Here is a 21828-nt window from a genome sequence, read left to right as displayed (position 1 = left end):
GACACCTGTTGCATCACTCAGTTATTCAAAACAAAAAAGTTGTTTTCTCAGAGCATAATCTTGTTTACAAATGAATGAAGTATACATTTCAATTTTACTCAAAGGTACTGACTGCAAACCTTATGGAAACATATTAGTATAACTCCCCACATGATCCTGAGATGTTTGACACCTGTTACATCATTTAGGTATTCAAGACAAAAAAGTTGATTTCTCAGAGCATCCAGAGCTTCAGCATTGAATGAAGTATACATTTCAATTTAACTCAAAGGTACTGACTACAAACCTAATGGAAACATCTTAATATAACTCCCAACATGATCCTGAGATGTTTGACTCCTGTTATATCACTCAGGTATTCAAGATAAAAAAGTTGATTTCTTAGTGCACAGAGTGCAATCGCATTGAATAAAGTATACATTTCAATTTCACTGAAAGGTACTGACTGCAAACCTGATGGAAACATCTTAATATAACTCCCAACATGATCCTGAGATGTTTCACACCATTTATATCACTCAGGTGTTCAAGACAAAAAAGTTGATTTCTCTGTGAATGCAGTGCTTTGGCACTAAAAGTATAGCTTCAATTTTACTCTAAAGTAATGAATGCAAACCTTATGGACACATCTTAATATTACTCCCCACATGATCCTGAGCTGTTTGACTGCTGTTATATTACTCAGATATTCAAGACAAAAAAGTTGTTTTCTGAGAGCATAATGTAGTTTAGCAATGAATGAAGTATATATTTGAATTTTACTCAAAGGTACTGACAGTAAACCTTATGGAAACATCATAGCATAACTCCCCACATGATCCTGAGATGTTTGACACCTGTTCTATCACTCAGTTATTTAAAACAAAAAAGTTGATTTCTCAGAGCAAACTGTTGTTTAGCAATAAGTGAAGTATAGATTTCAATTTTGCTCAAAGGTACTGACTGCAAACCTTATGGAAACATCTTAATATAACTCCCAACATGATCCTGAGATGTTTCACACCATTTATATCACTCAGGTGTTCAAGACAAAAAAGTTGATTTCTCTGTGAATGCAGTGCTTTGGCACTAAAAGTATAGCTTCAATTTTACTCTAAAGTACTGAATGCAAACCTTATGGAAACATCTTAATATTACTCCCCACATGATCCTGAGCTGTTTGACTGCTGTTATATCACTCAGGTATTCAAGACAAAAAAGTTGTTTTCTGAGAGCATAATGTTGTTTAGCAATGAATGAAGTATACATTTCAATTTAACTCAAAGGTACTGACTGCAAACCTTATGGAAACATCATAGCATAACTCCCCACATGATCCTGAGATGTTTGACACCTGTTGCATCACTCAGTTATTCAAAACAAAAAAGTTGCTTTCTCAGAGCATAATCTTGTTTAGCATTGAATGAAGTATACATTTCAATTTTACTCAAAGGTACTGACTGCAAACCTTAATGAAACATCATAGCATAACTCCCCACATGATACTGAGATGTTTGACTCCTATTATATCACTCAGGTATTGAAGATAAAGAATTTGATTTCTCGGTGCACAGAGTGCAATCGCATTGAATAAAGTATACATTTCAATTGAACTCAAAGGTACTGACTGCAAACCTAATGGAAACATCTTAATATAACTCCCAACATGATCCTGAGATGTTTCACACCATTTATATCACTCAGGTGTTTAAGACAAAAAAGTTGATTTCTCTGTGAATGCAGTGCTTTGGCACTAAAAGTATAGCTTCAATTTCACTCTAAAGTACTGAATGCAAACCTTATGGAAACATCCTAATATTACTCCCCACATGATCCTGAGCTGTTTGACTGCTGTTATATCACTCAGGTATTCAAGACAAAAAAGTTGTTTTCTGAGAGCATAATGTTGTTTAGCAATGAATGAAGTATACATTTCAATTTTACTCAAAGGTACTGACTGCAAACCTTATGGAAACATCTTAGTATAACTCCCCACATAATCCTGAGATGTTTGACACCTGTTGCATCACTCAGTTATTCAAAACAAAAAAGTTGTTTTCTCAGAGCATTATCTCGTTTAGCAATGAATGAAGTATACATTTCAATTTTACTCAAAGGTATTGACTGCAAACCTTATGGAAACATCTTAGTATAACTCCCCACATGATCCTGAGATGTTTGACACCTGTTACATCTTTTAGGTATTCAAGACAAAAAAGTTGATTTCTCAGAGCATCCAGAGCTTCAGCATTGAATAAAGTATACATTTCAATATAACTGAAAGGTACTGACTGCAAACCTGATGGAAACATCTTAATATAACTCCCAACATGATCCTGAGATGTTTCACACCATTTATATCACTCAGGTGTTCAAGACAAAGAAGTTGATTTCTCTGTGAATGCAGTGCTTTGGCACTAAAAGTATAGCTTCAATTTCACTCTAAAGTACTGAATGCAAACCTTATGGAAACATCCTAATATTACTCCCCACATGATCCTGAGCTGTTTGACTGCTGTTATATCACTCAGGTATTCAAGACAAAAAAGTTGTTTTCTGAGAGCATAATGTTGTTTAGCAATGAATGAAGTATACATTTCAATTTAACTCAAAGGTCCTGACTGCAAACCTTATGGAAACATCATAGCATAACTCCCCACATGATCCTGAGATGTTTGACTCCTGTTATATGACTCAGGTATTCAAGATAAAAAAGTTGATTTCTCGGTGCACAGAGTGCAATCGCATTGAATAAAGTATACATTTCAATTTAACTCAAAGGTACTGACTGGAAACCTGATGGAAACATCTTAATATAACTCCCAACATGATCCTGAGATGTTTCACAGCATTTATATCACTCAGGTGTTCAAGACAAAAAAGTTGATTTCTCTGTGAATGCAGTGCTTTGGCACTAAAAGTATAGCTTCAGTTTTACTCTAAAGTACTGAATGCAAACCTTATGGAAACATCTTAATATCACTCCCCACATGATCCTGAGCTGTTTGACTGCTGTTATATCACTCAGGTATTCAAGACAAAAAAGTTGTTTTCTGAGAGCATAATCTTGTTTAGCAATGAATGAAGTATACATTTCAATTTTACTCAAAGGTACTGACTGCAAACCTTATGGAAACATCATAGCATAACTGCCCACATGATCCTGAGATGTTTGACACCTGTTCTATCACTCAGTTATTTAAAACAAAAAAGTTGATTTCTCAGAGCAAACTGTTGTTTAGCAATAAGTGAAGTATACATTTCAATTTTGCTCAAAGGTACTGACTGCAAACCTGATGGAAATATCATAGCTTGACTCCCCACATGATCCTGAGATGTTTGACACCTGTTATATCACTCAGGTATTCAAAATAAAAAAGTTGATTTCTCGGTGCATAGAGTGCATTCGCATTGAATGAAGTATACATTTCAATTTTACTCTAAAGTACTGAATGCAAACCTTATAGAAATATTATAGGATAACTTCCCACATGATCCAGAGATGTTTGACACCTGTTATATCACTCACGTATTCAAGCTAAAAAAGTTGATTTCTCGGTGCATAGAGTGCTTTGGCATTGAATGAAGTATACATTTCAATTTATCTCAAAGGTACTGACTGCAAGCCTAATGGAAACACCTTAATATAAATGCCCACATGATCCTGAGGTGTTTGACACCTGTTCAATCACTCAGTTATTTAAAACAGAAAAGTTGATTTCTCTGTGAATGCAGTGCTTTGGCAGTAAAAGTAAATTCTTCAATTTTATTCTAAAGTAGTTAATTAAAACCTTATGGAAACTTCTTAATATTACTCCCTACATGATCCTGAGTTGTTTCACAGCTGTTATATCACTCAGGTATTCAAAACAAAAAAGCTGATTTCGCAGAGTAATCAGTGCTTTAGAATTGAATGAAGAATACATTTCAATTTTACTCTAAAGTACTGAATGCAAACCTTATAGAAACATCTTAACATAATACCCCACATGATCCTGAGATGTTTGACACATGTTATATCACTGCGGTATTCAAGATAAAAAAGTTTTTTTTCGGTGCGAAGTGTGTGTTGACTTTGAATGATGTATACATTTCAATTTAACTCAAAGGTACTGACTGCAAATCTTATGGAAACACCGTAATATAATTCCCCACATGATCCAGAGATGTTTGACACCTGTTCTATCACTCAGTTATTTAAAACAAAGAAGTTGATTTCTCAGAGCAAACTGCTGTTTAGCAATAAACGATGCATACATTTCAATTTTACTCAAAGGTACTGTCTGCAAACCTTATGGAAACATCTTAATATAACTCCCCACATGATCCTGAGATGTTTGACACCTGTTGCATCACTCAGTTATTCAAAACAAAAAAGTTGTTTTCTCAGAGCATTATCTGGTTTAGCAATGAATGAAGTATACATTTCAATTTTACTCAAAGGTATTGACTGCAAACCTTATGGAAACATCTTAGTATAACTCCCCACATGATCCTGAGATGTTTGACACCTGTTACATCATTTAGGTATTCAAGACAAAAAGGTTGATTTCTCAGAGCATCCAGAGCTTCAGCATTGAATAAAGTATACATTTCAATATAACTGAAAGGTACTGACTGCAAACCTGATGGAAACATCTTAATATAACTCCCAACATGATCCTGAGATGTTTCACACCATTTATATCACTCAGGTGTTCAAGACAAAGAAGTTGATTTCTCTGTGAATGCAGTGCTTTGGCACTAAAAGTATAGCTTCAATTTTACTCTAAAGTACTGAAGGCAAACCTTATGGAAACATCTTAATATTACTCCCCACATGATCCTGAGCTGTTTGACTGCTGTTATATCACTCAGGTATTCAAGACAAAAAAGTTGTTTTCTGAGAGCATAATGTTGTTTTGCAATGAATGAAGTATACATTTCAATTTAACTCAAAGGTACTGACTGCAAACCTTATGGAAACATCATAGCATAACTCCCCACATGATCCTGAGATGTTTGACTCCTGTTATATCACTCAGGTATTCAAGATAAAAAAGTTGATTTCTCGGAGCACAGAGTGCAATCGCATTGAATAAAGTATACATTTCAATTTAACTGAAAGGTACTGACTGTAAACCTTATGGAAACATCATAGCATAACTCCCCACATGATCCTGAGATGTTTGACACCTGTTCTATCACTCAGTTATTTAAAACAAAAAAGTTGATTTCTCAGAGCAAACTGTTGTTTAGCAATAAGTGAAGTATAGATTTCAATTTTGCTCAAAGGTACTGACTGCAAACCTGATGGAAACATCTTAATATAACTCCCAACATGATCCTGAGATGTTTCACACCATTTATATCACTCCGGTGTTCAAGACAAAAAAGTTGATTTCTCTGTAAATGCAGTGCTTTGGCACTAAAAGTATAGCTTCAATTTTACTCTAAAGTACTGAATGCAAACCTTATGGAAACATCTTAATATTACTCCCCACATGATCCTGAGCTGTTTAACTGCTGTTATATCACTCAGGTATTCAAGACAAAAAAGTTGTTTTCTGAGAGCATAATGTTGTTTAGCAATGAATGAAGTATACATTTCAATTTTACTCAAAGGTACTGACTGCAAACCTTATGGAAACATCTTAGTATAACTCCCCACATAATCCTGAGATGTTTGACACCTGTTGCATCACTCAGTTATTCAAAACAAGAAAGTTGTTTTCTCAGAGCATAATCTTGTTTAGCAATGAATGAAGTATACATTTCAATTTTACTCAAAGGTATTGACTGCAAACCTTATGGAAACATCTTAGTATAACTCCCCACATGATCCTGAGATGTTTGACACCTGTTACATCATTTAGGTATTCAAGACAAAAAAGTTGATTTCTCAGAGCATCCAGAGCTTCAGCATTCAATAAAGTATACATTGCAATTTAACTGAAAGGTACTGACTGCAAACCTGATGGAAACATCTTAATATAACTCCCCACATGATCCTGAGATGTTTGACACCTGTTACATCATTTAGGTATTCAAGACAAAAAAGTTGATTTCTCAGAGCATTCAGAGCTTCAGCATTGAATGAAGTATACATTTCAATTTTACTCAAAGGTCCTGACTGCAAACCTTATGGAAACATCATAGGATAACTCCCCACATGATCCTGAGATGTTTGACTCCTGTTATATGACTCAGGTATTCAAGATAAAAAAGTTGATTTCTCGGTGCACAGAGTGCAATCGCATTGAATAAAGTATACATTTCAATTTAACTGAAAGGTACTGACTGCAAACCTGATGGAAACATCTTAATATAACTCCCAACATGATCCTGAGATGTTTCACACCATTTATATCACTCAGGTGTTCAAGACAAAAAAGTTGATTTCTCTGTGAATGCAGTGCTTTGGCACTAAAAGTATAGCTTCAGTTTTACTCTAAAGTACTGAATGCAAACCTTATGGAAACATCTTAATATCACTCCCCACATGATCCTGAGCTGTTTGACTGCTGTTATATCACTCAGGTATTCAAGACAAAAAAGTTGTTTTCTGAGAGCATAATCTTGTTTAGCAATGAATGAAGTATACATTTCAATTTTACTCAAAGGTACTGACTGCAAACCTTATGGAAACATCATAGCATAACTGCCCACATGATCCTGAGATGTTTGACACCTGTTCTATCACTCAGTTATTTAAAACAAAAAAGTTGATTTCTCAGAGCAAACTGTTGTTTAGCAATAAGTGAAGTATACATTTCAATTTTGCTCAAAGGTACTGACTGCAAACCTGATGGAAATATCATAGCTTGACTCCCCACATGATCCTGAGATGTTTGACACCTGTTATATCACTCAGGTATTCAAAATAAAAAAGTTGATTTCTCGGTGCATAGAGTGCATTCGCATTGAATGAAGTATACATTTCAATTTTACTCTAAAGTACTGAATGCAAACCTTATAGAAATATTATAGGATAACTCCCCACATGATCCAGAGATGTTTGACACCTGTTATATCACTCACGTATTCAAGCTAAAAAAGTTGATTTCTCGGTGCATAGAGTGCTTTGGCATTGAATGAAGTATACATTTCAATTTAACTCAAAGGTACTGACTGCAAACCTAATGGAAACACCTTAATATAAATGCCCACATGATCCTGAGGTGTTTGACACCTGTTCTATCACTCAGTTATTTAAAACAGAAAAGTTGATTTCTCTGTGAATGCAGTGCTTTGGCAGTAAAAGTAAATTCTTCAATTTTATTCTAAAGTAGTTAATTAAAACCTTATGGAAACTTCTTAATATTACTCCCTACATGATCCTGAGTTGTTTCACAGCTGTTATATCACTCAGGTATTCAAAACAAAAAAGCTGATTCGCAGAGGAATCAGTGCTTTAGAATTGAATGAAGAATACATTTCAATTTTACTCTAAAGTACTGAATGCAAACCTTATAGAAACATCTTAACATAATACCCCACATGATCCTGAGATGTTTGACACCTGTTATATTACTGAGGTATTCAAGATAAATAAGTTTTTTTTCGGTGCGTTGTGTGCGTTGACATTGAATGATGTATACATTTCAGTTTTACTCTAAAGTACTGAATGCAAACCCTATGGAAATATATTAGCATAACTCCGCACATGATCCTGAGATGTCTGACACCTGTTTTATAACACAGTTATTGAAAACAGAAAAGTTGATTTCTCAGAGCAAACTGTTGTTTAGCAGCGAATGAAGTATATATTTCAAAGTTACTCGAAACTGCTGACTGCAAACCTTATGGAAACATCTTACTCTAACTCCCCACATGATCCTGAGATGTTTGACACCTGTTGCATCACTCAGTTATTCAAAAGAAAAAAGTTGTTTTCTCAGAGCATAATGTTGTTTAGCAATGAATGAATTATACATTTCAATTTTACTGAAAGGTATTGACTGTAAACCTTATGGAAACATCATAGCATAACTGCCCACATGATCCTGAGATGTTTGACACCTGTTATATCACTCAGGTATTCAAGATAAAAAAGTTGATTTCTCGTTGCATAGAGTGCATTCGCATTGAATGAAGTATACATTTCAATTTAACTCAAAGGTACTGACTGCAAACCTTATGGAAACATCTTAGTATAACTTCCCACGTGATCCTGAGATTTTTGACGCCTGTTACATCATTTAGGTATTCAAGACAAAAAAGGTGATTTCTCAGAGCATATAGAGCTTCAGTATTGAATGAAGTCTACATTTCAATTTTACTCTAAAGTACTGAATTGAAACCTTATAGAAACATTATAGCATAACTCCCCACATGTTCCTGAGATGTTTGACACCTGTTATATCACTCAGGTATTCAAGATAAAAAAGTTGATTTCTCGGTGCTAGAGTGCTTTGGCATTGAATGAAGTATACATTTCAATTTAACTCAAAGGTACTGACTGCAAACTTTATGGAAACACCTTAATATAACTCCCCACATGATCCTGAGATATTTGTCACCTGTTCTATCACTCAGTTATTTAAATCAAAAAAGTTGATTTCTCAGAGCAAACTGCTGTTTAGAAATAAATGAAGTAGACATTTCAATTTTACTCAAAGGTACTGACTGCAATCCTTATGCGAACATCTTATTATAACTCCCGACATGATCCTGAGATGTTTGACACCTGTTATATCACTCAGATATTCAAGACAATAAAGTTGATTTCTCTGTGAATGCAGTGCTTTGGCAGTAAAAGTATATTCTTCAATTTTATTCTAAAGTACTGAATTAAAACCTAATGGAAACTTCTTAATATAACTCCCCACATGATCCTGAGGTGTTTCACAGCTGTTATATCACTCAGATATTCAAAACAAAAAAGTTGATATCTCAGAGCAATCAGTGCTTTAGAATTGAATGAAGAATACATTTCTATTTTACTCTAAAGTACTGAATGCAAACCTTATAGAAACATCTTAACATAATACCCGATATGATCCTGAGATGTTTGACACCTGTTATATCACTGAGGTATTCAAGATAAAAAAGATTTTTTCGGTGCGTAGAGTGCATTGACATTGAATGATGTATACATTTCAGTTTTACTCTAAAGTACTGACTGCAAACCCTATGGAAATATATTAGCATAACTCCCCACATGATCCTGAGATGTCTGACACCTGTTATATCACTCAGTTATTCAAAACAGAAAAGTTGATTTCTCAGAGCAAACTGTTGTTTAGCAGTGAAGGAAGTATACATTTCAATGTTACTCTAAACTACTGACTGAAAACCTTATGGAAACATCTTAATATAACTCCCGACATGATCCTGAGATGTTTGACACCTGTTGCATCACACAGTAATTCAAAACAAAAAAGTTGTTTTCTCAGAGCATAATGTTGTTTAGCATTGAATGAAGTATACATTTCAATTTTACTCTAAAGTACTGAATGCAAACCTTATAGAAACATCTTAGCATAACTCCCCACATGATCTTGAGATGTTTGACACCTGTTATATCACTCAGGTATTCAAGATAAAAAAGTTGATTTCTCGGTGCATAGAAGTGCTTTGGCATTGAATGAAGTATACATTTCAATTTAACTCAAAGGTACTGACTGCAAACCTTATGGAAATACCTTAAAATAAATCCCCACATGATCCTGAGATGTTTGACAGCTGTTCTAGGTCTCCGTTATTTAAAACAAAAAAGTTGATTTCTCAGAGAACTGTGTTGTTTAGCAATGAATAAAGTATACATTTCAATTTTACTCAAAGGTACTGACTGCAAACCTTATGGAAACATCTTAATATAAGTCCCCACATGGTCCTGAGATGTTTCACACCATTTATATCACTCAGATATTCATGACAAAAAGTTGATAATTCTGTGAATGTAGTGCTTTGCAACTAAAAGTGTATACTTCAATTTTACTCTAAAGTACTGAATGAAATCCTTATGCAAACATCTTATTATAACTCCCCACAGGATCCTGAGATGTTTGACACCTGTTACATCACTTAGGTATTCAACAAAAAAAAGTTGATTTCTCAGAGCATACAGAGCTTTAGCATTGAATGAAGTATACATTTCAATTTTACTCTAAAGTACTGAATGCAAACCTTATAGAAACATTATAGCATCACTCCCCACATGATCCTGAGATGTTTGACACCTGTTATATCACTCAGGTATTCAGGATAAAAAAGTTGATTTCTCGGTGCATAGAGTGCTTTGGCATTGAATAAAGTATACATTTCAATTTAACTCAAAGGTACTTACTGCAAACCTAATGGAAACACCTTAATATAAATCCCCACATGATCCTCAGATGTTTGACACCTGTTCTATCACTCAGTTATTTAAAACAAAAAAGTTGATTTCTCAGAGCAAACTGTTGTTTAGAAATAAGTGAAGTATACATTTCAATTTTGCTCAAAGGTACTGACTGCAAAACTTATGGAAACATCTTAATATAACTCCCAACATGATCCTGAAATGTTTCACACCATTTATATCACTCAGGTATTCAAGAGAAAAAAGTTGATTTCTCTGTGAATGCAGTGCTTTGGCAGTAAAAGTATATTCTTCAATTTTATTCTAAAGTACTGAATTAAATCCTTATGGAAACTTCTTAATATAACTCCCCACATGATCCTGAGGTGTTTCACAGCTGGTATATCACTCAGGTATTCAAAACAAAAAAGTTGATTTCACAGAGCAATCAGTGCTTTACAATTGAATGAAGAATACATTTCTATTTTACTCTAAAGTACTGAATGCAAACCTTATAGAAACATCTTAACATAATACCCCACATGATCCTGAGATGTTTGACACCTGTTATATCACTGAGGTATTCAAGATAAAAAAGTTTTTTTTCGGTGCGTAGTGTGCGTTGACATTGAATGATGTATACATTTCAGTTTTACTCTAAAGTACTGAATGCAAACCCTATGGAAATATATTAGCATAACTCCCCAAATGATCCTGAGATGTCTGACACCTGTTATATCACTCAGTTATTCAAAACAGAAAAGTTGATTTCTCAGAGCAAACTGTTGTTTAGCAGTGAAAGAAGTATACATTACAAAGTTACTCTAAACTACTGACTGCAAACCTTATGGAAACATCTTAATATAACTCCCCACATGATGCTGAGATATTTGACACCTGTTCTATCCCTCAGTCATTTGAAACAAAAAAGTTGATTCCTCTGAGCAAACTGTTGTTTTGCAGTGAAAAAAGTAACATTTCAATGTTACTCAAAGGTACCGACTGCAAACCTTATGGAAACATCTTAATATAACTCCCCACATGTTCCTGAGATGTTTGACACCTGTTGCATCACACAGTAATTCAAAACAAAAAAGTTGTTTTCTCAGATAATAATGTTGTTTAGCAATGAATGAGGTATACATTTCAATTTAACTCAAAGGTACTGTCTGCAAACCTTATGGAAACATCATAGCATAACTCCCCACATGATCCTGAGATGTTTGACACCTGTTATATCACTCAGGTATTCAAGACAAAAAAGTCGATTTCTCAGAGCATACAGAGCTTTAGCATTGAATGAAGTATACATTTCAATTTTACTCTAAAGTACTGTCTGCAAACCTTATGGAAACATCATAGCATAACTCCCCACATGATCCTGAGATGTTTGACACCTGTTATATCACTCAGGTATTCAAGACAAAAAAGTCGATTTCTCAGAGCATACAGAGCTTTAGCATTGAATGAAGTATACATTTCAATTTTACTCTAAAGTACTGAATGCAAACCTTATAGAAACATCTTAGCATAACTCCCCACATGATCTTGAGATGTTTGACACCTGTTATATCACTCAGGTATTCAAGATAAAAAAAGTTGATTTCTCGGTGCATAGAGTGCTTTGGCATTGAATGAAGTATACATTTCAATTTAACTCAAAGGTACTGACTGCAAACCTTATGGAAAAATCTTAATATAACTCCCCACATGATCCTGAGATGTTTGACACCTGTTCTATCCCTCAGTCATTTGAAACAAAAAAGTTGATTTCACTGAGCAATCTGTTGTTTTGCAGTGAAAAAAGTATACATTTCAATGTTACTCAAAGGTACCGACTGCAAACCTTATGGAAACATGTTAATATAACTCCCCACATGGTCCTGAGATGTTTCACCCCTGTTACATCACTCAGGTATTCAAGACAAAAATTTGATTTCTCTGTGAATGCAGTGCTTTGCAACTAAAAGTATATACTTCAATTTTACTCTAAAGTAATGAATGAAATCCTTATGCAAACATCTTATTATAACTCCCCACAGGATCCTGAGATGCTTGACACCTGATATATCACTGAGGTATTCAAGATATAAAAGTTGATTTCTCGGTTCATAGAGTGCTTTGGCATTGAATAAAGTATAGATTTCAATTTAACTCAAAGGTACTGACTGCAAATCTTATGGAAACATCTTAATATAACTCCCCACATGATCCTGAGATGTTTGACACCTGTTCTATCACTCAGTTATTTAAAACAAAAAAGTTGATTTCTCAGAGCAATCTGCTGTTTAGCAATAAATGAAGTAGACATTTCAATTTTACTCAAAGGTACTGACTGCAATCCTTATGCGAACATCTTATTATAACACCCCACATGATCCTGAGAAGTTTGACACCTGTTATATCAGTCAGGTATTCAGGACAAAAAAGTTGATTTCTCAGAGGATACAGTGCTTTAGCATTGAATGAAGTATACATTTCAATTTTACTCTAAAGTACTGAATGCAAACCTTATGGAAACATCTTAGCCTAACTCCCCACATGATCCTGATATGTTTGACACCTGTTATATCACTCAGTTATTCAAAACAAAAAAGTTGATTTCTCAGTGAAATGCTGTGCTTTGGCACTAGAAGTATATACTTCAATTTTACTCTAAAGTACTGAATGCAAACCTTATGGAAACATCATAATATAATCCCCACATGATCCTAAGATGTTGACACTTGTTATATCGCTCAGTTATTCAAGACAAAAAAGTTGATTTCTCAGAGCATACAGTGCTTTAACATTGAATGAAGTATCCATTTCAATTTTACTTTAAAGTACTGAATGCAAACCTTATGTAAACATTTTAATGTGAATCCCAGCATGATCCTGAGATGTTTGACACTTGTTATATCACTCAGGTATTCAAGATAGAAAAGTTGATTTCTCGGTGCATAGAAAGATTTGGCATTGAATGAAGTATAAATTTCCATTTCACTCAAAGGTACTGACTGCAAACCTTATGGAAACATCTTAATATAACTGACCACATGATCCTGAGATGTTTGACACTTGTTGTTCAAAACAAAAAAGTTGATTTGTCAGAGCATACTGTTGTTTAGTAGGGAATGAAGTATACATTTCAATGTTACTCTAAAGTACTGACTGCAAACCTTATGGAAACATCTTAATATTACTCCCCACATGATCCTGAGATGTTTCACACCATTTATATGACTCAGGTATTCAAGACAAAAAAGTTGATTTCTCTGTGAAGGCAGTGCTTTTGCACTAAAAGTATATACTTCAATTTTACTCTAAAGTACTGAATGAAATCCTTATGGAAACATCTTAACATAACTCCCCACATGATCCTGAGATGTTTGACAGCTGTTATATCACTCAGGTATTCAAGACAAAAAAGTTCATTTCTCAGAACATACAGTCCTTTAGCATTGAATGAAGTATACATTTCAATTGTACTCTAAACTACTGAATGCAAACCTTATGGAAACATCTTAGCATAACTCCCCACATGATCCTGAGATGTTTGACACCTGTTATATCACTCAGGTATTCAAGATAAAAAATTTGATTTCTCGGTGCTTAGAGTGCGTTGGCATTGAATGAAGTATACATTTCAATTTTACTCAATGGTACTGACTGCAAACCTTATGGAAACAGCTTAATATAATTCTCCACATGATCCTAAGATGTTTGACACCTGTAATATCACCTAGTTCTTCAAAACAAAATAGTTGATTTCACAGTATATGCAGTGTTTTGGCAGTAAAAGTATATATTTCAATTTTACTCTAAAGTACTGAATGGAAATCTTATGGAAACATCTGAATATAATGCCCCATATTATCCTGAGTTGTTTGACACCTGTTATATCACTCAGCTATTCAACATAAAAAAGTTGATTTCTCTGTGCATACAGTGCTTTGGTATTCAGAGAAGTATGTATTTCAATTTTACTCAATAGTACTGGATGCAAAACTGAAGGAAACAAGTTGACATCACTCCCCATATGATTCTGAGTTGTTTAAGACTTGTTCCAACACTCAGCTCTTCAAGATAATAAAGTTGATATCTCAGGGCATACAGTGCTTTGGCATTAAAAGGTGTATGTATTTAAATGTTACTGAAAACTACTGACTGTATACCTAATGGAAACATCTTAACATAACTCCCGACATGATCCTGAGATGTATGACACCTGTTATATCACTCAGCTGTTCAAGATAAAAAAGTTGATTTCTCAGCGTATACAGTGCATTGGCATTCAAAGAAGTATACATTTCAATTTTACTCAAAGGTACTGACTGCAAACCTTATGGAAACATCTTAATGTAACTCCCCACATGATCCTGAGATGTTTGACACCTGTTATATTACTCAGGTATCGAAGACAAAAAAGTTGATTTCTCAGTGCATGCAGTGCTTTGGCACTAAAAGTATATATTTCAATTTTACTCTAAAGTACTGAATGCAGACCTTGTGGAAACATCTTAATAGGAATCCCAACATGATCCTGAGATGTTTCACACCTGTTATATCAGTCAGCTATTCAAGACATAAAAGTTGATCTCTCAGTGCATGCAGTTCTCTTGCACTAAAGGTATATATTTCAATTTTACTCTAAAGTAGTGAATGGAAACCTTATGGAAACATCTTAACATAACTCCCCAAATGATCCTGAGATGTTTGACAGCTGTTATATCACTCAGGTATTCAAGATGAAAAAGTTGATTTCTCAGTGCATACAGTGCTCTGGTATTCAGAGAAGTATGTATTTCAATTTTACTCAATAGTACTGAATGCAAAACTGAAGGAAACAAGTTAACATCACTCCCCATATGATTCTGATTTGTTTAAGACCTGTTACATCACTCAGCTCGTCAAGATAAAAAAGTTGATATCTCATTGCATTGGCAATGCTTTGGCATTTAAAGGTGTATGTATTTCAATTTTACTCAAAACTACTGACTGCAAACCTAATGGAAACATCTTAACATAACTCCACACATGATCCTGAGATGTTTGACACCTGTTATATCACTCAGCTATTCAAGATAAAATAGTTGATTTCTCAGTGTATACAGTGCATTGGGATTGAAATAAGTATACATTTCAATTTTACTCAAAGGTACTGACTGCAAACCTTATGGAAACATCTTAACGTGATTCTGAGATGATTGACACCTGGTATATCACTCAGCGATGCAAGATAAAAAAAGTTGATTTCTCAGTGCATAGAGTGAACTGGCATTGAATGAAGTATACATTTCAATTTTACTCTAAAGTACTGAATGAAATCCTTATGGAAACATCTTAATATAACTCCCCACATGATCCTGAGATGTTTGACAGCTGTTATATCACTCAGGTATTCAAGATAAAAAAGTTGATTTCTCAGTGTATACAGTGCATTGGGATTGAAATAAGTATACATTTCAATTTTACTCAAAGGCACTGACTGCAAACCTTATGGAAACTTCTTAACGTATTCCCCCCATGATTCTGAGTTGTTTAAGACCTGTTACATCGCTGAGCTCTTGAAGATAAAAAAGTTGATATCTCAGTGCATACAGTGCTTTGGCATTAAAAGTTGCATGTATTTCAATTTTACTCAAAACTACTGACTGCGAACGGAATGGAAACATCTTAACATAAGTCCCCACATGATGCTGACATGTTTGACACCTGTTATATCACTCAGGTATTCAAGATAAAAAAGTTGATTTCTCAGTGCATACAGTGCATTGGCATTGAAAGAAGTATACATTTCAATTTTACTCAAAGGCACTGACTGCAAACCTTATGGACACATCTTAACATATTCCCCACATGATTCTGAGATGATTGACACCTGTCATATCACTCAGCTATGCAAGGTTAAAAAGTTGATTTCTCAGTGCATAGAGTGAACTGGCATTGAATGAAGTATATATTTCAATTTTACTCAAAGGTACTGACTGCAAACCTTATGGAAACATCTTAATATAACTCCCCACATGATCTGAAATGTTTGACACCTGTTATATCACTCAGGTATTCAAAACAAAAAAGCTGATTTCACAGTATATGCAGAGTTTTGGCAGTAAAAGTATATATTTCAATTTTACTCTAAAGTACTGAATGGAAATATTATGGAAACATCTTAATATAACGCCTCATATGATCTTGAGTTGTTTGACACCTGTTATATCACTCAGCTATTCAAGATAAAAAAGTTGATTTCTCAGTGCATACAGTGCTTTGGTATTCAGAGAAGTATGTATTTCAATTTTACTCACTGGTACTGAATGCAAAACTGAAGGAAACATGTTAACATCACTCCGCATATGATGCTGAATTGTTTAAGACCTGTTACATTACTCAGCTCGTTAAGATAAAGAAGTTGATATCTCAGGCCATACAGTGCTTTGGCATTAAAAGGTGTATGTATTTCAATGTTACTGAAAACTACTGTCGGCATACCTAATGGAAACATCTTAACATAACTCCCCACATGATCCTGAGATGTATGACACCTGTTATATCACTCAGCTGTTCAAGATAAAAAAGTAGATTTCTCAGCGTATACAGCGCATTAGCATTGAAAGAAGTATACAATTTCAATTTTACTCAAAGGTACTGACTGCAAACCTTATGGAAACATCTTAACATAACTCCCCACATGATCCTGAGATGTTTGACACCTGTTATATTACTCAGGTATTGAAGACAAAAAAGTTGATTTCTCAGTGCATGCAGTGCTTTGGCACTAAAAGTATATATTTCAATTTTACTCTAAAGTACTGAATGGAAACCTTGTGGAAACATCTTAATATAACTCCCAACATGATCCTGAGATGTTTCACACCTGTTATATCAGTCAGCTATTCAAGACCAAAAAGGTGATCTCTCAGTGAATGCAGTGCTCTGGCACAAAAGGTATATATTTCAATTTTACTCTAAAGTACTGAATGGAAACCTTATGGAAACATCTTAACATAACTCCCCAAATGATCCTGAGATGTTTGACACCTGTTATATCACTCAGCTATTCAAGATGAGAAAGTTGATTTCTCAGTGCATACAGTGCTTTGGTATTCAGAGAAGTATGTATTTCAATTTTACTCAATAGTACTGAATGCAAAACTGAAGGAAACAAGTTAACATCACTCCCCATATGATTCTGATTTGTTTAAGAACTGTTACATCACTCAGCTCGTCAAGATAAAAAAGTTGATATCTCTTTCCATACAATGCTTTGGCATTAAAAGGTGTATGTATTTCAATTTTACTCAAAACTACTGACTGCAAACCTAATGGAAACATTTGAACATAACTCCACACATGACCTTGAGATGTTTGACACCTGTTATATCACTCAGGTATTCAAGACAAAAAAGTTGATTTCTCGGTGCATAGAGTGCGTTGGCATTGAATGAAGTATACATTTCAATTTTACTCTAAAGTGCTGAATGCAAACCTTATGGAAACATCTTAGCATAACTCCCCACATGATCCTGAGATGTTTAACACCTGTTATATCACTCAGGTATTCAAGATAAAAATGTTGATTTATCGGAGCTTAGAGTGCGTTGGCATTGAATGAAGTATACATTTCAATTTTACTCAAAGGTACTGACTGCAAACCTTATGGAAACATCTTAATATAACTCTCCACATGATCCTGAGATGTTTGACACCTGTAATATCACTCAGTTATTCAAAACAAAATAGTTGATTTCACAGTATATGCAGAGTTTTGGCAGTAAAAGTATATATTTCCATTTTACTCTATAGTACTGAATGGAAATTCTATGGAAACTTCTTAATATAACGCCCCATATGATCCTGAGTTGTTTGACACCTGTTATATCACTCAGCTATTCACGATAAAAAAGTTGATTTCTCAGTGCATACAGTGCTTTGGTATTCAGAGAAGTATGTATTTCAATTTTACTCAATAGTACTGAATGCAAAACCGAAGGAAACAAGTTAACATCACTCCCCATATGATTCTGAGTTGTTTAAGACCTGTTCCAACATTCAGATCTTCAAGATAATAAAGTCGATATCTCAGGGATACAGTGCTTTGGCATTAAAAGGTGTATGTATTTCAATGTTACTGAAAATTACTGACTGTATACCTAATGGAAACATCTTAACATAACTCCCGACATGATCCTGAGATGTATGACACCTGTTATATCACTCAGCTGTTCAAGATAAAAAAGTTGATTTCTCAGCGTATACTGCGCATTGGCATTGAAAGAAGTATACATTTCAATTTTACTCAAAGGTACTGACTGCAAACCTTATGGAAACACCTTAACGTAACTCCCCTCATGATCCTGAGATGTTTGACACCTGTTATATTAATCAGGTATCGAAGACAAAAAAGTTGATTTCTCCATGCATGCAGTGCTTTGGCACTAAAAGTATATATTTGAATTTTACTCAAAAGTACTGAATGAAAACCTTATGGAAACACCTTAATATATTTCCCCACATGAATCTGAGATGTTTGACACCTGCTATATCACTCAGCTATTCAAGATAAAAAAGTATTTAAGAGAGGTATGTATTTCAATCTTACTCAATAGTGCTGAATGCAAAACTGAAGGAAACAAGTTAACATCACTCCCCATATGATTCTGAGTTGTTTAAGACCTGTTCCATCACTCAGCTCTTCAAGATAATAAAGTTGATATCTCAGTGCAAACAGTGCTTTGGTATGTATTTCAATTTTACTCACTGGTACTGAATGCAAAACTGAAGGAAACATGTTAACATCACTCCGCATATGATGCTGAATTATTTAAGACCTGTTACATTATTCAGCTCGTTAAGAGAAAGAAGTTGATATCTCAGTGCATACAGTGCTTTGGCATTAAAAGGTGTATGTATTTCAATTTTAGTCAAAACTACTGAGTGCAAACCTAATGGAAACATCTTAACATAACTCCCCACATGATCCTGAGATGTTTGACACCTGTTATATCACTCAGCTATTTTAGGATAAAAAAGTTGATTTCTCAGTGTATACAGCGCATTGGCATTGAAAGAAGTATTCATTTCAATTTTACTCAAAGGTACTGACTGCAAACCTTATGGAAACATCTTAACGTTACTCCCCACATGATCCTGAGATGTTTGACACCTGTTATATTACTCAGGTATTGAAGACAAAAAAGTTGATTTCTCAGTGCATGCAGTGCTTTGGCACTAAAAGTATATATTTCAATTTTACTCTAAAGTACTGAATGGAAACCTTGTGGAAACATCTTAATATAACTCCCAACATGATCCTGAGATGTTTCACACCTGTTATATCAGTCAGCTATTCAAGACCAAAAAGGTGATCTCTCAGTGAATGCAGTGCTCTGGCACAAAAGGTATATATTTCAATTTTACTCTAAAGTACTGAATGGAAACCTTATGGAAACATCTTAACATAACTCCCCAAATGATCCTGAGATGTTTGACACCTGTTATATCACTCAGCTATTCAAGATGAGAAAGTTGATTTCTCAGTGCATACAGTGCTTTGGTATTCAGAGAAGTATGTATTTCAATTTTACTCAATAGTACTGAATGCAAAACTGAAGGAAACAAGTTAACATCACTCCCCATATGATTCAGATTTGTTTAAGAACTGTTACATCACTCAGCTCGTCAAGATAAAAAAGTTGATATCTCTTTCCATACAATGCTTTGGCATTAAAAGGTGTATGTATTTCAATTTTACTCAAAACTACTGACTGCAAACCTAATGGAAACATTTGAACATAACTCCACACATGACCTTGAGATGTTTGACACCTGTTATATCACTCAGGTATTCAAGACAAAAAAGTTGATTTCTCGGTGCATAGAGTGCGTTGGCATTGAATGAAGTATACATTTCAATTTTACTCTAAAGTGCTGAATGCAAACCTTATGGAAACATCTTAGCATAACTCCCCACATGATCCTGAGATGTTTAACACCTGTTATATCACTCAGGTATTCAAGATAAAAATGTTGATTTATCGGAGCTTAGAGTGCGTTGGCATTGAATGAAGTATACATTTCAATTTTACTCAAAGGTACTGACTGCAAACCTTATGGAAACATCTTAATATAACTCTCCACATGATCCTGAGATGTTTGACACCTGTAATATCACTCAGTTATTCAAAACAAAATAGTTGATTTCACAGTATATGCAGAGTTTTGGCAGTAAAAGTATATATTTCCATTTTACTCTATAGTACTGAATGGAAATTCTATGGAAACTTCTTAATATAACGCCCCATATGATCCTGAGTTGTTTGACACCTGTTATATCACTCAGCTATTCACGATAAAAAAGTTGATTTCTCAGTGCATACAGTGCTTTGGTATTCAGAGAAGTATGTATTTCAATTTTACTCAATAGTACTGAATGCAAAACCGAAGGAAACAAGTTAACATCACTCCCCATATGATTCTGAGTTGTTTAAGACCTGTTCCAACATTCAGATCTTCAAGATAATAAAGTCGATATCTCAGGGATACAGTGCTTTGGCATTAAAAGGTGTATGTATTTCAATGTTACTGAAAATTACTGACTGTATACCTAATGGAAACATCTTAACATAACTCCCGACATGATCCTGAGATGTATGACACCTGTTATATCACTCAGCTGTTCAAGATAAAAAAGTTGATTTCTCAGCGTATACTGCGCATTGGCATTGAAAGAAGTATACATTTCAATTTTACTCAAAGGTACTGACTGCAAACCTTATGGAAACACCTTAACGTAACTCCCCTCATGATCCTGAGATGTTTGACACCTGTTATATTAATCAGGTATCGAAGACAAAAAAGTTGATTTCTCCATGCATGCAGTGCTTTGGCACTAAAAGTATATATTTGAATTTTACTCAAAAGTACTGAATGAAAACCTTATGGAAACACCTTAATATATTTCCCCACATGAATCTGAGATGTTTGACACCTGCTATATCACTCAGCTATTCAAGATAAAAAAGTATTTAAGAGAGGTATGTATTTCAATCTTACTCAATAGTGCTGAATGCAAAACTGAAGGAAACAAGTTAACATCACTCCCCATATGATTCTGAGTTGTTTAAGACCTGTTCCATCACTCAGCTCTTCAAGATAATAAAGTTGATATCTCAGTGCAAACAGTGCTTTGGTATGTATTTCAATTTTACTCACTGGTACTGAATGCAAAACTGAAGGAAACATGTTAACATCACTCCGCATATGATGCTGAATTATTTAAGACCTGTTACATTATTCAGCTCGTTAAGAGAAAGAAGTTGATATCTCAGTGCATACAGTGCTTTGGCATTAAAAGGTGTATGTATTTCAATTTTAGTCAAAACTACTGAGTGCAAACCTAATGGAAACATCTTAACATAACTCCCCACATGATCCTGAGATGTTTGACACCTGTTATATCACTCAGCTATTTTAGGATAAAAAAGTTGATTTCTCAGTGTATACAGCGCATTGGCATTGAAAGAAGTATTCATTTCAATTTTACTCAAAGGTACTGACTGCAAACCTTATGGAAACATCTTAACGTTACTCCCCACATGATC

This window comes from Mobula birostris, chromosome 15, assembly GCF_030028105.1.
Source record: "Mobula birostris isolate sMobBir1 chromosome 15, sMobBir1.hap1, whole genome shotgun sequence".
NCBI lineage: Eukaryota > Metazoa > Chordata > Chondrichthyes > Myliobatiformes > Myliobatidae > Mobula > Mobula birostris.
Note: the sequence above shows the minus strand (reverse complement) of the source record.